The sequence below is a fragment of the Orbicella franksi genome, chromosome 8 (genome assembly GCF_964199315.1).
Source record: "Orbicella franksi chromosome 8, jaOrbFran1.1, whole genome shotgun sequence".
NCBI lineage: Eukaryota > Metazoa > Cnidaria > Anthozoa > Scleractinia > Merulinidae > Orbicella > Orbicella franksi.
Genome location: NC_138152.1, coordinates 7,670,091 through 7,685,050, shown reverse-complemented (window position 1 = coordinate 7,685,050; position 14,960 = coordinate 7,670,091). Strand labels below are relative to the sequence as shown.

The 14,960-nt window shown below is 37.6% G+C and overlaps 1 long non-coding RNA gene across 4 annotated transcripts; it reads left to right on the top strand.

Annotated features, from left to right (window-relative positions):
• The first annotated feature begins 820 nt into the window (after positions 1-820).
• LOC145495582 (uncharacterized) lies at positions 821-9,383 on the top strand. Of its 4 annotated transcripts, none has more exons than XR_014050445.1 (4): positions 822-873; positions 4,000-4,084; positions 4,474-7,355; positions 8,367-9,383. It is a non-coding gene; the product is annotated as an uncharacterized LOC145495582 (long non-coding RNA). The 4 variants fall into 4 exon arrangements; XR_014050444.1 differs by having other exon boundaries at positions 4,000-4,595; positions 7,223-7,355; XR_014050446.1 differs by lacking the exon at positions 4,000-4,084 and having other exon boundaries at positions 821-873.
• Positions 9,384-14,960: the final 5,577 nt, after the last annotated feature.

Sequence of the window (14,960 nt, the reverse complement as noted above, 5' to 3'; positions counted from 1 at the left end):
AAGGTGTAAGAATAACGGGCTAATTTAATAGCGGAGCTCTGACGGCACGAAGGGCCGCCAAGCGGAGCCCCATAATCATATGGGAAACAAAAGGAAATCCATGAATGAATTTTCTCATGGTTTTCATGGCTAGCGGTATTGCTCGTGGGCGCGTGCGCACGACGACGACGACGACGACGACGACGACGACGACGACAGCGACGGCGACGGCGGAGTTGCCCAACATGGCGGCCATACTCCAGCTAATAGGTCGACAGAGACATGCACCCTCGGTCTCTAGCAGAAGAATGCCATTTTTCTTGGCGGGATTTTTAAAGAAAAGAAAACGCATTTCTATTTGTTATGTCGACAAATGATAGCGGAGGTTGATCTAATGTTTTTAAGATAGGGTTGCACTGAAGGAATTAAAAAGAAAGCAAGAATTAACAGGCAAAGAAGTAGCGAAGAAGATCGCGAAAAAGAGCGGGCCAGCGCTGGGGAAGGAGGCGAAACAGTACTGAACAATGGCGGGAATTATAGCGAGTCACGGGCTAGAGAAAGGAAGTGAAATAATACCGAACAATGCCGTTAACCAAAGCTAACGAGGGCCATAGATAGGATGTGAAAGTACTCAGAAGACTGCAGTGCCAAGTTTTTTAAAATTCGCGCGTTGTGACGCTGTGCAGCCGTGCAAGAAAAGTCACATGATTTGGTCAGGTGATGAACAAGAGAAATCAAACATGTCCGAGTGTTACAAAACAGTAAACACAGCGGGAAAAAGTGGTTGATTCGTTGATCTGTCAAAAAGATTAGTTCAGTTCAGTCTTCACAACTTTTGCTACAAGTTTCTGCCTGGAAGATTTACACTGGCCGAACTGATGTTGCTAACTTGCGGTAAGTGACTTTTGCTGTTGCGTTTGCTATGAAAATTAACAAGTTGCCTCAGCGATATAAGCTTATTTTCAATTGGAATCCTTTGAAAGTCTTGCTTATTTGAAGCCATGTTGTGAGACAATTTATAAATTGCATCGTTTTAATTTCTCTCATCTCTAAACAATAGCAAGTGAATCGCTTTGTGGAGGTTGTTGTAAGTTGTAAACAAATTAAGCTTTCTGTCGATTTTCGTCGTCAACCTAAGCTTATAACCTCACGTCTAAAAATAAGCTTAACCAAAACCGTATTTGTAAACACGGCCGGGCGAGTTTTGAAGTTTTCTCTGTGTTAGTTGGCACAGCCGCCTCGTAGACAGCTAGAATTTCTTCTTCTGTTGTTGAAAACCAAGAAAGGTGTACAAACAGGATTTGCTAAATTTACTTTCAACGTTCCTATGGGAAGATTTGCATATTGTGATTACAAAGTATGCAGATTTCCTCGTTTTGTTAGTTCAGTTTATTCGGTTTGGCGAAATGCTTGGGTGAATTCCCAGGTTAATTTGGCTGAAGACTGGCAAAGCTACCGCCGATAAAATGACTGCAAAGCTAAATTAAGCCTTCGGCAAAAATGCACACTGTAATATTCAAATTTAAGCGTGAATAATTATTAAACTTTTAACACTGCAAGGTTAAACGATTTTCTTTATCCTCTCTTTCATTCAGTTACCTTTCAATGAGAAGGATTTGCTTTTGATACTCAGATGAAGTGATATGCATAATTATTGTGTTTATAATGTAGATTTCCTCGTTTTATTTTGTTGTCTGTCCAATTAGTTCGGTTTGGTGAAATGCTTATATAGTCCAAATGTCGAGTAGACAATTGTGCATGTAAATCCTGTGTGCAAATAAAGCTCTACTTTCATTTTGATTTACTATTTCATTTTATTAGTGCCACTGCTTTTGGTTGGGGGTACATGGGTTATTCCCCAAATATGCAGTATTTACACTTAATATGGAAATGTCCCTCAAAAGTGAGATAGTACTAATGGAAAAAAAAAAAAATGCGAAGAGCTTTACTCGGTAAATTGAACAGTGTAAATGACATTTACATACTTAGAAAAAATTTAGGGAGTAGAAGTTCTTGCCCTGACCATTTCTCGGTAATAGAAATAAGTTTTACATACATACATACATACACAATTTAGTTGGTGAGAGCGCTCTCCTCTCTCCACACACACACTCTCTCTCTCTGCTCTTTTCTTCACACTAATTTTGTTATTAACTACATTGTAACTCATTAACCGAATGTCACTCACTGTTTTCTTTGTTGTGCATGCATACTTTTTTTGCTCGTCAAAGAAAGTTTCAGTTTCTTCCTGGCTGTTTCCTTTGTCCTGTCCAGTACCAATTCCTTTGTAATATAATTTTGTGAATTCTCTATTCTCCTTAAATTTTATCTTGTCAGGGTGATAGAATGCACTCTCAGAGTGTTCAATCATTGTTTTCAGTCGCTACAATTTTCAGGAAAAAAGCAATAGTTTTCTTAATTTCCTTTTACTTTGTGTTAGGACCTTTTAGCATGCTCGTAATTGACCCATGGGCATAATTTTGAATAAAGTAAAGAATTAGATCTGTTTTAGTGTTAAGTATTTTTAAATTATTATGAATTACATGTAGGCATTTCTTTTTAGTTTTTATTTTTAACCGCGCGGCCATGGGCCGAGCGCGGTTCTAGGTTTACCCGTGGTTTATTATTTTTTTTTTTTTTGTCGGTGACCAGACGCAGACCTCCGCTCGGCCAAATTTTGAGTCACGCAACGTGTGATGTTTTTCCGCCAGAAGCTGTTAAAACATAAATGCACGGACAATTTTACGGATATTGTTTTCTTTTTTGTAGGTAAAATATATTTTCTTTTTTTTTTATCAAAGCGTTGGATTTAAAGGGAATAATAAATACGCTGAAAAAAGGTATTACGTCAGCCATGGAATGCGCTGACGTTGCAGCTTTCACTTTCGCTACGTGACAAATAAGATCGTGTTTACTTTGCAAGTTTATTTCGGCAGAAGCGACGGTCATTAATTTATTTGTAATTTTGCCAGTATTTCTTGCGGTTTTAGGCAAATGAAGTAAATCCTTTGACTGTTTCATCGCAGCGAGTTCATAGATCGGAAGGAAAATTAAATATTTGCAAGCCAAGCAAAGAACGTGTCAGAACGTGCAAAGATTACGTCATTGATAGGGAAATAACCACCGTACTAAAGATAGCCGTAGATAACGCAATTCTTGAATTATGTGACTCGTGTGACTTCTTTGCTAACCCTTAACTCAAGGGAAAAAAACAGTTAAATTTAATCGTGACTTTAAAGAAAGAAAGCGGTTTGTAATAGTGTTCATATCTTCATGCCCATACATATCCCGAAGAAAGTTCCAGATTAAGACTATTACGTCATCGGAGATGTCACAACGGCTACGACTGATGGTGCGATAATAGAGTTTGTGTTGATCAAGTGCTGTGATGTCTACAGTAATCAATGAATCATCAAAGATTGCTTTGGAATATGCACTGCGTTGCGACTGTGGTGCTAAGAAAACAGTTAAATTTTAAAAGCGCGGTTATAAGATCTAACAGATCTTCTTGTTTATTTTAGTCACATGTGATGTTTTATGATTTTACCGACGTATACCATGTAAATGTAAATAATACACTAGAATTAGCCAATCAGAGTGTGCATTATATCAGCTTTAAACACAAACCATATGTAATAAATGTATGTAAATGATATTTTTATGACAGAGAACTGGACAGGGCAAGAACTTCTCTTTCTTTTGTAAATTTATACATTCATTCCTCTCATTGCTGTCAAAATGTCTTAGGAACCTTCATTTTTGATAGTCCATTATTTTCCACCATACCTAGCACAGAAGCTCACAAAATCCTAACTAATAACCAACATGTGTGTATCTCTGGCCTTTGCTGTGTACTACGTGTATATTCTGTTATCCTGTCTTAACTGCTAGAAACAATTTTGACAGAGCTGTTTCAACAGTTTCACTTAAATTAATTCCCAGTAACAGTGCTACATGTGGCAGTGTTATTGGGTATGAACTTTATGGAGGGTTTAAATTTTTATTTTTTTATGAATACAGGAGACAACAAAATATACATGTGTATACATAACCTGATGTTGGTGTTGGTTGCGAATCGTAGTTCATAATAATCATCCTATTACAGGTAAGGGGGAAAAGTTCTGAGAGTTTAGAACATCTCTTCCCCCAGCACACCTTCTGTCTACAGGTGCAATTATTGAGAGGTTATATATATATATATACGAAGAGTAATGTAAAGTTATAAACTTAACATTAAAATCTGACATTTGAATGCCTCCTTTGCTAAAATTAGTCACGATTTAATTGTTATCACTCCCTGTGAATTCATAGAGATTTCAGAGGCAAATTATCACCTAATGTGGAAGTCCTGTCTTCAAGTTAGGGAAAATGACATAAAAAAAGTTACAGTGAAAGTAAAGAGAATTGTGAATGTTGATGTGGTGTACTTTGTACATCATGTAAAGGTATTTGGTGAGTGCCAAAGGCATAACATTTCATGCATTGCTTTTTCAGGACAAATTATATAACAGTGATGTTTTAAGGTGTGATCACAAAAATAGTCAGTACAATGTCCAGGCAGTACCAGTTTATGGAAGGCATATGCAGACAGTAAGAGGAACTGTAAGCATTACCGGGTAAGTTTGTTTTATGCTTTTGACTTCTTGTACTTGGATTTTTTGTCATTTCATCACAAGAATAGGTGATGAAAGATGCAATAGTTGTTGCAGTTTATTTTTGAAGGCAAACTTATAAGTCTGCCTATGCTGGATAACAGCCATGCGTAAACTGAATGTAAAGCAAACACTCTGTTAAAGGTGGGGCAACCCTAAAACCCAGAAACTGGAAGCCGGAATCCAGAATGAAAAACTGGAATCCAGTAACCGGAAACCAGAATCCACAAATCGAAGAAAACAAGTTCTTCAAATACTCGAAAATTGTTTTGCTTAGGTTTTTGCCTGTAAAAAATAAGCGGCCAAGTAAAAAGGACCTCAAACTGACACAAAAGTTCCCCATCTGTCGAAATTCGTGCAACCATTATTTTTAGTGAGGGCTATAATTATGAGAATCTTAGTAAAGTGCGTCATAATTTAATTCTAAGCACCCTGAGAGCATCTAAAATAAGCTTGCTGGCAATTAACTGCACGGCCATGGGCCGAGCGCGGTTCGTGTTCTACCAGTGGTTTTTTTTTTTTTTTTTTGGTGGTCGGTGACCAGACCCAAACTTCCTCTCAGCCAAATTTTGAATCACGCAACCTGTGATGTTTATTCGCCATAAGCTGTTGAAACATTAATACAAGGACAATGTTACGGATATTGTTTTCTTTATTTGTGTATAATATATATTTTCTTCTGGTTTTATCGAAGCGTTGGATTCAAAGGGAAATAATAAATACGCTAGAAACGCTAAAAAAGGGTATTACGTCAGCCATGGAATGCGCTGACATTGCAGCTTTCATTTTCGCTACATGGCAAATACACTGTAAGATCATGTTTACTTTGCAAGTTTATTTTGCCAGAAGCAATGGTCATTAATTTATGTGCAATTTTGTGAGTATTTCTTGTGGGTTTCGGCAAATGAAGCGAATTCTTTGGCTGTTTCATCGCAGCGAGTTAAGAGATTTGAAGAAAAATTAAGTATTTGCCGAGGTAAACAAGAGCTTGCCAGAACTTGCAATGTTTAAGTCAGTGCTAGGAGAAAAAACACAACCGTTCCAAAATTAGCTGTGGATAACGTAAACCCCCCTGATTGTGTGACTTGCGTGACCACTTCAAAGCGCAAGCAAATTAAATTTTGACGTTTCAGGAAGAAAGCTGTTTATTAAAAGCATTATTAATAGCGTGACACTCGTTTCCTTTTGTATCATTCATGGGCATGTCCCGAGCAAACTTCCAGATTAAGACCATTACATCATCATAGATTTCGCAAAGGTTAAGACTGATGGTGCAATAAGATATGACACAGTTTGTGTTGATCAAGTGATGTGTTTACAGTAATCAATGAATCATCAAGGACTGCTCTGGAATGTGCACTGCGTTGTGACTGTAGTATTAACAAAACAGTTAAATTTTAAAAGCGTGGTTATCAGATTTAAAAGATCTTCTTGCCATTTTGTTTAATAAGTGATCTGCAATTTACCGGAGGTATAAATTTACCCTTTATGTCTAGTAGATACTGAACAAGATAGAAAATGTCATAGAGAACAGGATGTCTGTCAGTGGCAGCCCCCTGTACATTGACGGTCACGCCCCCCACTTTCGAAGTTCAAAGGCTAACCTGGCTCATCTTAATATAATATTTGATTTGTCCAACAGATACCAAACTAGTTTCGGATCAACACTATTTCCACACTGATACTGTGACAAATCAGCATTTCATATTCTTGGCGGCCATCATATTAAAACAATTTATAGAAATGTTGCACACTTACCTCTGTCTGCTTCTCACTTGCTAACAGATCGGACCACATGTTGTTAAAAGATGCTTAAAGACTGCCAGAAACTCACCAAAATAGCGTGTTGTTATTGTGCTACTCACCAGTCTTCTCATAGCAATTTGATCTAGACAAGAACTGCACTCTCACCAGAGCCAGATTGAACAAAAGATGGGTAACTAAGCCTTTGAGCAGGCTCTTGTGTTTGGGCCGGGGGCATGAGCGGTAAAGCTGCATGAAGGCACTTGCTGACATGCCAATGCAGAAAAACACTAGACACTTATTTAGCCTGCTCAGGCACTAGAGACATATAGTAGAGCCTGCTCGCAGGCTATGAGTAACTCTATCCACCTGAAAAATCACTAACCCTGACTGGAAAGTGATTACCCAATGGATAGCTTTATCCAGCTTTTGAACAATTGGGCCAGATGTATAGCTAAGGGTTGTTCAGAACTAGTCAAAAATTTTTTAGCAATTACAGTTTGTAGCTGAAGTAAAGCCAAGAAAGTAAATAACAGCAAAATAGTTTTTCCCCATATTTATTTATTAGACATTGCTGAAGTGAATTATTTCTATCATCATTCGTAATATCTGGATTCAGGATTCTAGTTTCCAGTTCCGGATTCCGGTTTCCGGAATCAGTTTTTTAGGGTTGTCCTTAATGATGTATGTGCATGTTAATCTTGAATAATCTGAAATTTCAGAGAGGTTAAGAATATCATATCATATCTGTGGTGGTTCTGTATCTGTTGGTGTGCAACGATCTTCACCAATATTTCAACGTAATGATGTACAGTGTATATTAATTAACCAAATTATGCTGTTTTTAGTTGACCAATGCTACTATTGTAATGTGATGTTGAAGCCCACAAATTGACAAACATGCCCAGCGTCAACTTGTCAAATATATGAAGTGGCCAGACAGTCTAGATTACAAAATTTTCTGAAAGTTGGAATTACCAGGTAAGATATTTCTTAAACATTATTTTGTAATTAATGATTTCTCAGACATTGTTTTCTTCGAGAAAAGATTCATACCCCACATGGAGGTTTTTTCAATATTAGAGCTCTATCTTCCTGATACTTTAATTTGGAATTTTTGAAGACTGGCCATGAATGGGTGTTGGGTGTGAATATCTTCTGGTATTGCACATTCAGATTTACATGTAGTAAACAAGAACATCAGTATTTATCCTGACAAACTCTGATTTTCTTTTGGAAGCTGAACTCATATGTAGTTGTACAGTTATATGTACAACCAAACAGCCTGGATGGCCCTTTGATTGGGACTGGGCACATTGTTGTAACTTGCAATGTTTTAGTTTCTTGTTTAAAGCAAACTGCATTTGATCTCAAAAGCAAGTCGCCAAGCTCATTTCAGTTAGTAAGTTTTCTTTGCATCTCAGGGCAGAGCCTGCCACTGTGAAAGTTGGGGTACCAGCCCGGGGGAGGTACTTTGGGAATTTCTGGGTGGGGATGTGCCGCTTGGACCCTGGAACCCTTAGCCTATACTAGAGCTAGTTCAGCTGAATTTTGCTACCCTATACTAGAGTAAATTCTCCAAATCCCCCCATCTATCGACACTGTTGAGGCTGATTTGCCTAAATTTAAACTTGATTTGATTTTTTTATATTTTTGAGTGGCAATTCCTGATTTCCTTAGTCTAACTAAAATCTTCAACCAACTAGTCAATTTTGTGAAAATGATATCCTACTCTAGACCCAAACGCTCTGATTTATATACCCTATCCTAGAGTAAACTGCTTGAAAACCATACCCTTCACAGCGGCACATACCTATATAGCCCATATATGGCAGTGCCCCCCCGGGGGTACCAGCCCCTAGCATTTGATTCACTAACACTGAGTAAACAACTAACAATGAAGTACACTGTATATCAAAGAAAGGAATGTCATCTGTTTGTGTGTAAAGATTATAATAAATTATAATCGACATGTTTTTATCTGAATAACAGTGGTGTTCAAGTAGCAGCTACAGTATGATTACATGTCTGTTCCTGTCATTCAATATATGAACAGTTTACACATGGGCAGCCTGTATTAAGACATCAAAGATTTTCAAAGCAACCATGGCCTGGTGAGATATTTCTGAAGAAATATAAATTTAAAGTCCTTATGATTGCTTATAGGCATTGATTTTTATTGTAAACAATATCTTACTGAGTGTATTTTTCTTGTGTACTAATTGTTGTAGAACACAGAGATCACTATAAGTATGACAGAGATATTAAAGTGTGAAAAGTTCTATAAACAAATGCATGCAGGAACAAATTAATTTATGATGGATGCAGCTTCTGAGAGATCCCCAATGTTAATGGAACATACACCGTACATACATGCAAAAGAGTTCAATAATTTATTACTTAAGATTGCAATGATTTGTTTGGTTTCTCTGTATTTACAGACAACTTGATGGGATTATAATTTCTGCACCAAGTTCATTGAATAAACTGGCTTAGAAGTTGAGTTCTGCAACCCATCCTGTGTGTTGTAATATCATGGCTGCAACATTGTGACAGATACACTGTATTACATTATTAAGAAACACATATATTAACTAATTATTTAAGGTGCCTGTTAAATTAATCAGTTTTTCTTAGAGATAATTTACTCATGGTTTATTTAAATAATTGCTTTTTTGGCTTTAAAGTGATATTTATCGTGTTTGTAAATCAATTTTGTGATAATCTGCATTGGACATGGCATAAATTAATATTTTGCCAACACGAAATGGAGACAGACAGCCTTGCCATTCGCAACGTCCAATAAGGCTAATTTGTTCTCTACTGTTGTACAAATAGTGTTCTCTTGTTTATAAATTATTTCAATCTGTTGTTTAAATGATTGCCTCGTAACCCCTATGTCCAGTTTGGTGCATGTAGGATATTGATGTATTGTTTATCCATTTTGCTGTAAATTATCTTAATTGATGTGTCAATCAAAACATATCTTGGATATGCTGGGCTCTTCTGACAAATCTACCCATGCCTGAAGACCTTTGAGTGCATTTGGTTGTGTAGTGCAGACAAAATACATGTACATAATATAACTTACTCTTAGCTTGCTTATAATTCTTGGTATAATTTAATCATAGCAAAATTAATTAATGGAACCCAATAACAGCTCCTGTAGTCCACAATCTCAGTCAAGAAGAAGAACAAATCACATGGAAATTGAATAATAAAATTATTATTAGAAGCCTATGCAAGTATTCATGATCACCAAAAAAAAAATATCAATTACCATTCATGCGAGAGTGATTTTGCTTATTGCAAACCCTTTCAGCAGGAGGAGACTCCAGACAAAAGTGAAGATGGCTAAATGTATCTTTGGGGACAAGTTAGAAAACAAAACTTTCCAACTTTTCACATATGTATACTATTTTGGTATTTTTGCGAGATTTCATTTGGTAGAGATTTAGGGACTGAGTATTGTAACCGCTGCATTTCAATCAGTCCCCACAGCAAAAAAATGTTTAAACTTCTTTTGTGTGGGAGTCCCCATGTTAACTAAGAAAGAATATAATGATTAATAACAATGTCTTGTCTTTCTGAATAAGGTAGGAAAGAACAGGAAATGCCACCAAAAAGCACAGAAGACAGTTCTGTTATGTGATCAAGATTTTTAGTGGCTTCCCAGAAATCCTTGAAATCATGGCTCTATATTTCACAATCACACCATCTTACACCTCGATCTGCTGATGTGATCCTATTTCCAGCTGAAACTATTAAATAGTTCGCAATTTACCTCACATACATGTTCGATTATTTTCATTAGTAACAGCATTCCGAAAAAATACTGAGGAGTTCCGCTTTTAGGCTCGGCTAAATCTATATATTATCATATAATATAGTGCGTGACAAATTGTCCTCAGGTCCCCTCACTATTCAGTTATCACTCACTAACCAACAGAAACACAGTGGTCTTAAGTTGGACGAGAACTGGTTTTAGGATCGCCAAAACCGGTTTTGAGTAGGACAAAAACCGGTTTCGGGTTTCGGCAACAAAAACACGGTTTTGGGATCAGCAAGAACCGGTTTTGAGATCGGGAAGAAACGGTTTTGGGATAAGCAAAAACCGGTTTGGATTCGGCAAAAACCGCTTTTGGATTCGGCAAACATCGGTTTTAAGATCAGCAAAACCGGTTTTAAGATCGGCAAACACCGCTCGGTTTTGGGATCGGCAAAAACGGTTTTGAGATCGGCAAGAACCGGTTTTCATACAAGACAGAAACCGGCTTTCAGATCGAAAAAAAAAAAATATAGAAAAACTGGTTTTGGGATTGGCAAAAGCTGGTTTTGATATCGGCAAAACCAGTTTTAAATCGGCAAAAACTGGTTTTTATATCAGCCAAAATCGGTCTTGGAATCGTAAAAACTGGTCTTGGAATCGGAAAAACTGGTCTAGGAATCGGAAAAACTGGTCTTGGGACCGAGAAAAACTGGTTTTGGGTTCTGCAATAACCACTGGATTTTCCTCAAAACCGTTTTTTCCGATATCAAAAGCGATTTTTGCCGATCCCAGAACTGTTTTTTGCCCATCGCAAACCAGTTTTTGCCGATCCTAAAACCGGTATTGAGAACAGTAATTATCGGTTTTACGATCGGCAAAAAAACCCGTTTTGATAGCGGCGAAAATCGGTTTTGGCATCGGAAAAAAAACGGTTTTGATATTGGACAAAAACTGGTTCCGGGACCGGGAAAAAACGGTTTGGAATCTTAAAAATCCACTGGGTTTCGTTGGTTTCTTCTGACCGTTGCCGTAACAATTTTTCTCATTCACGTACACGGAAAGAATGCCGAAATTTCGCGCCTAATTTAATCAGTATTTTATTGCCCATGTTTCTAAAACAGAGAAAATAGGCGAAGAACAACTGAAAAACAAGTAAAAGCAGTTTTTTTTTTGGTTGGTTTTTTTAAATTAAGACATGAGATATCAAGATTTGGAACACATATATGTCGGCTAAATTATGATTTCCATGGAAACATAAAGGTCCTTGCACAACAGTAAATCCCGCAAATTATTCCCAGATATATTTATTTAAACGTCGTCAAATTTGGAGATCTATGCCTCATTTTTTTAAAAGTTTTTCTAATCCTGCAAAGTTGGTTTAAACAAAAGACAGTTTCTTGGCAATTTAAGATACTTTTTAATGCTCTAGCGGCAGGATAAACAGTCCATTATTATATGTCACACCTGTAAAGAAAACCTCTCTGTTGCAAAATTATCACGACTGAATTGAGAATTAAACAGTTTACCCTCTAAATGTGGCGTAAAAAGCAAAAAAATACACAAGAATAGATGAAAAATGATAAAGAGAAGTCAATTCGGGCTGTTAAACGTTTTAACCGTTGTATGGTTCTTATCGAATACGATCAATTGCGTTTTCCTTCAAAATCCGCGTAAAAAAAGTTTCCCCACTGAGACATTGTTCTAGAAAAATATTCTTTCGCTTTAAATAAGAAGATTTTATGAGAGGAAAATGATAGGTAACGCGAATAACTGATGTAAAACTTTCGTCGTCAAAAGATTCATTAAGTTTGGCGACCTACTACACCAGAATAACAAGTAATTATGACAAGATAATTTTTAAGCCTTAAAGAGCGAGACAAACTATAATATCGAGAATTTCAGATACCCCCACGCTCAAAAACCCGCAAAAATGTTTTAAGAGCGTTATAAAAGCGATAGCGGCTTGTCTAGCTGATGCTTTGAAGGCATTAACGCAGGGGGGTTGAAGGGAACTTCATTTAATGAAGCTTAAAAGTTCATATCTTGCCTCTAGCGCAATAAATTATTAGAAAACAGATCAACATTTACAAGACTTACCATCCAAACAGCTCAAAATAGCTTTGAGGGAAAAAAGAAGAAAACAGATTCGATGATGTGTTGGGAAGCCCATGTCGGAGTAGCTAAATGTACTTTGAAGGTGCAGCTGCAGGTGTGTTAATTCAGATCCGAGAGTCGTACATGACAGGTCTGTCAAGGCGCTTAGCAGTTGTTTTATTACTTGCTCTAATGAAAGCTTTGGGCTTGTTGTCATAACGCGGTCAAACTAATATAGGCAAGAACAGGTACGAGCTTAACCTATCAGGATTATCAGGAGAGTTACTTGAATCGTTTGGTGAAAAAACACAACTTGAGCTAATTACTATTGGTAGTTTGCCGGCACAGAACTTAGAGATGCAATGCGTATTGGAAACCACTACAAATCACCATGAATGAGAATATAACAGTTGTCAGACGGACAAAAAATGATCTCACATTAGCACGTGCAGGTGGCAACTGTTATAAACAACCGATTAAATTTAGCAGAAATATCAATCGAAATCAAGTAGTCCGACGTTGTGATGTTTCTAACAGAAAAGGAAAGAGTGAGGATAGAGTCTGTTCGTAGGTCAGAGGATGGTGTTCGTTGATTATTAACACTTCTTTAGTGAGACACTATAATAATTTGTTTCGGCATGCACTTTTCTGAGTACCGTATAGTTCCTAATTAAATTCAGTTTTGCGTTCTGCGCTTCACGAGTATGTGTTTCTCAATTGAAGAGTTAAAAAAGCTAGGTATGCTGTGCAACGCGTTGTAGATGTCGGTGTGTAACCAATATAGTCCATATCGCTTGAACCGCATTGTGACTGATGATTTCAGCTCCTTGGGTTTTAACATGCTTCTGATCGATTTTTCGGCTTAGGAACACGGGTTTTAAAAGTATTCCGTCTTTGTTGCTAAGGAACTGTAGTTGTTTCGTCGTGCTGTTGGCCGATCTCTGATGCTAAACGGAATGATGATAATTGCGCTCTTATCGTTTTTAATGCAATTCCCCTTTAACACGCTGGATCTGCCGTCAGTGGCTTGATTGTTCGTGAATCTCTTATCAATTACGTTTGTAGGGTTGTCGGGATGTGTGATTAAAGGGATGAAAGAAGTTTAGAATCGGGAATTATTTCAGGTCCAGTCAGGAATTGACATTTAACAGTACATTTATTATTTTAGTTATTATTTAGTTATTTAAGTACACGTGGAAGGCAATATTCTACACCATTCACCGGCACTGAGATGGAAGATTGTTTTGCAGAAAAAAACAAAAAACAAAAAAAAAACAAAAAACAAAATAGCAGTTTGATTTAATTAGCAAAGATCAAGAAATCTTCCGGTGATGCCATTTGATAATGCAACCCGAAACTAGAAGTAATTCGATGGAAACGTAGCCACTCTAGACCAACGACGCGAACTGGAATTCTCAGGGGCTCTTGTATTCTGGGGAGAACGACTGATTAATCACGTGATAAGAACCGTCAATGTGTTGGACCAAGAACACACAAATATGACTTGAACAATACAACGGATAAAAAATAAGCATGGCAAGGACCAGGTGAAAACTGCCGCCTACTTATACCATGGGACTAATGTAAGTGAAGCAACTAGGCATTTTCCGACACAGACCTCTGCAAGGTGATTTTCCGATAATAGTGCAACGAGATAACCACTTGTGAAGTTAATTTATAATCAGTTCACTGTGCATCATTGTTTGATCACTAACGGTCTTTTTCTTTGTTCACACAGATGTAAGCATAGAGCTACACCTCACCAGCACTTCCAAAAATTTTACCTTTTTTTCTGGGTTTCTTTTACGGTTTAAGCAAACGTGGTTAGAAGAGGGTTTGAATCGATGGAGTTTAATTGATAGCTGAGAAGTTTGGAACTGACGAGGTGCAGATGACCAAGCGGCAATCAAATCTTCGCAGTTGAATTCATACTCATTACTCCCACCTATTTGCGCAACTTTAAAATCGGCGGCAGAAAGGATCAGGTGGCCATCAAATGGCGAGCCACCAAAGAGACCGACACTTTTCACAGTGCCAAGCGTGCGAGTGTTTCTATTTTGTCCGAGGTACTATTTCACCTCACACTCTGGTGTTTCGAAATTTCTTTCTGTTTTTGACGCAGTCAACTGTTTTTCTCCGACACGGGCAAAGCCACTCCTCCTCCAATATCCAAGAGATAATGTCAAAGCTGTTTGTGCAAGGCTTTCTTTGGCTTCGTCCAACTTTTCCTGCTCCATTAGAGATATTGCAGCCACGCTACGGGAACGGGAGTGGGTGCCAATGAGGGTACTGGGTATAGATGCTGCCATGGAGTACTTTTCAACTGTTCTGGTGAAGGATGCCAAGCTAGCACTTGAGTAAACATACGATTTGAAACAAAAAATTGCCAGACATTGCAGGTTTATTAACCAAAAGCAAACCAGAGAGGCTTTGATGCCCATCATTTGTGAGGTGACTGGTCCCTGCTAAGGTGAGAAATTGTTACAATTAAGACATTTCTCAGTTATTGTCTCTCATGCAAGTCTATGTCTTGTAAGGCAAATAAATTCAATTAATAAACAGTTGTTCAATAGGAACGGGCCGTCTTTTTTTAACAGGGGGAGGGGGGAGGGTGGAGAAAAAGCCTCTACCTGTTCCTCTACGTACTTGCTTCACTGGTATGTAGCTAATATAGGAGTTTCACCTATGCTATTCTTTTAAGGTAAAGCCTTGTAACTTAGTTC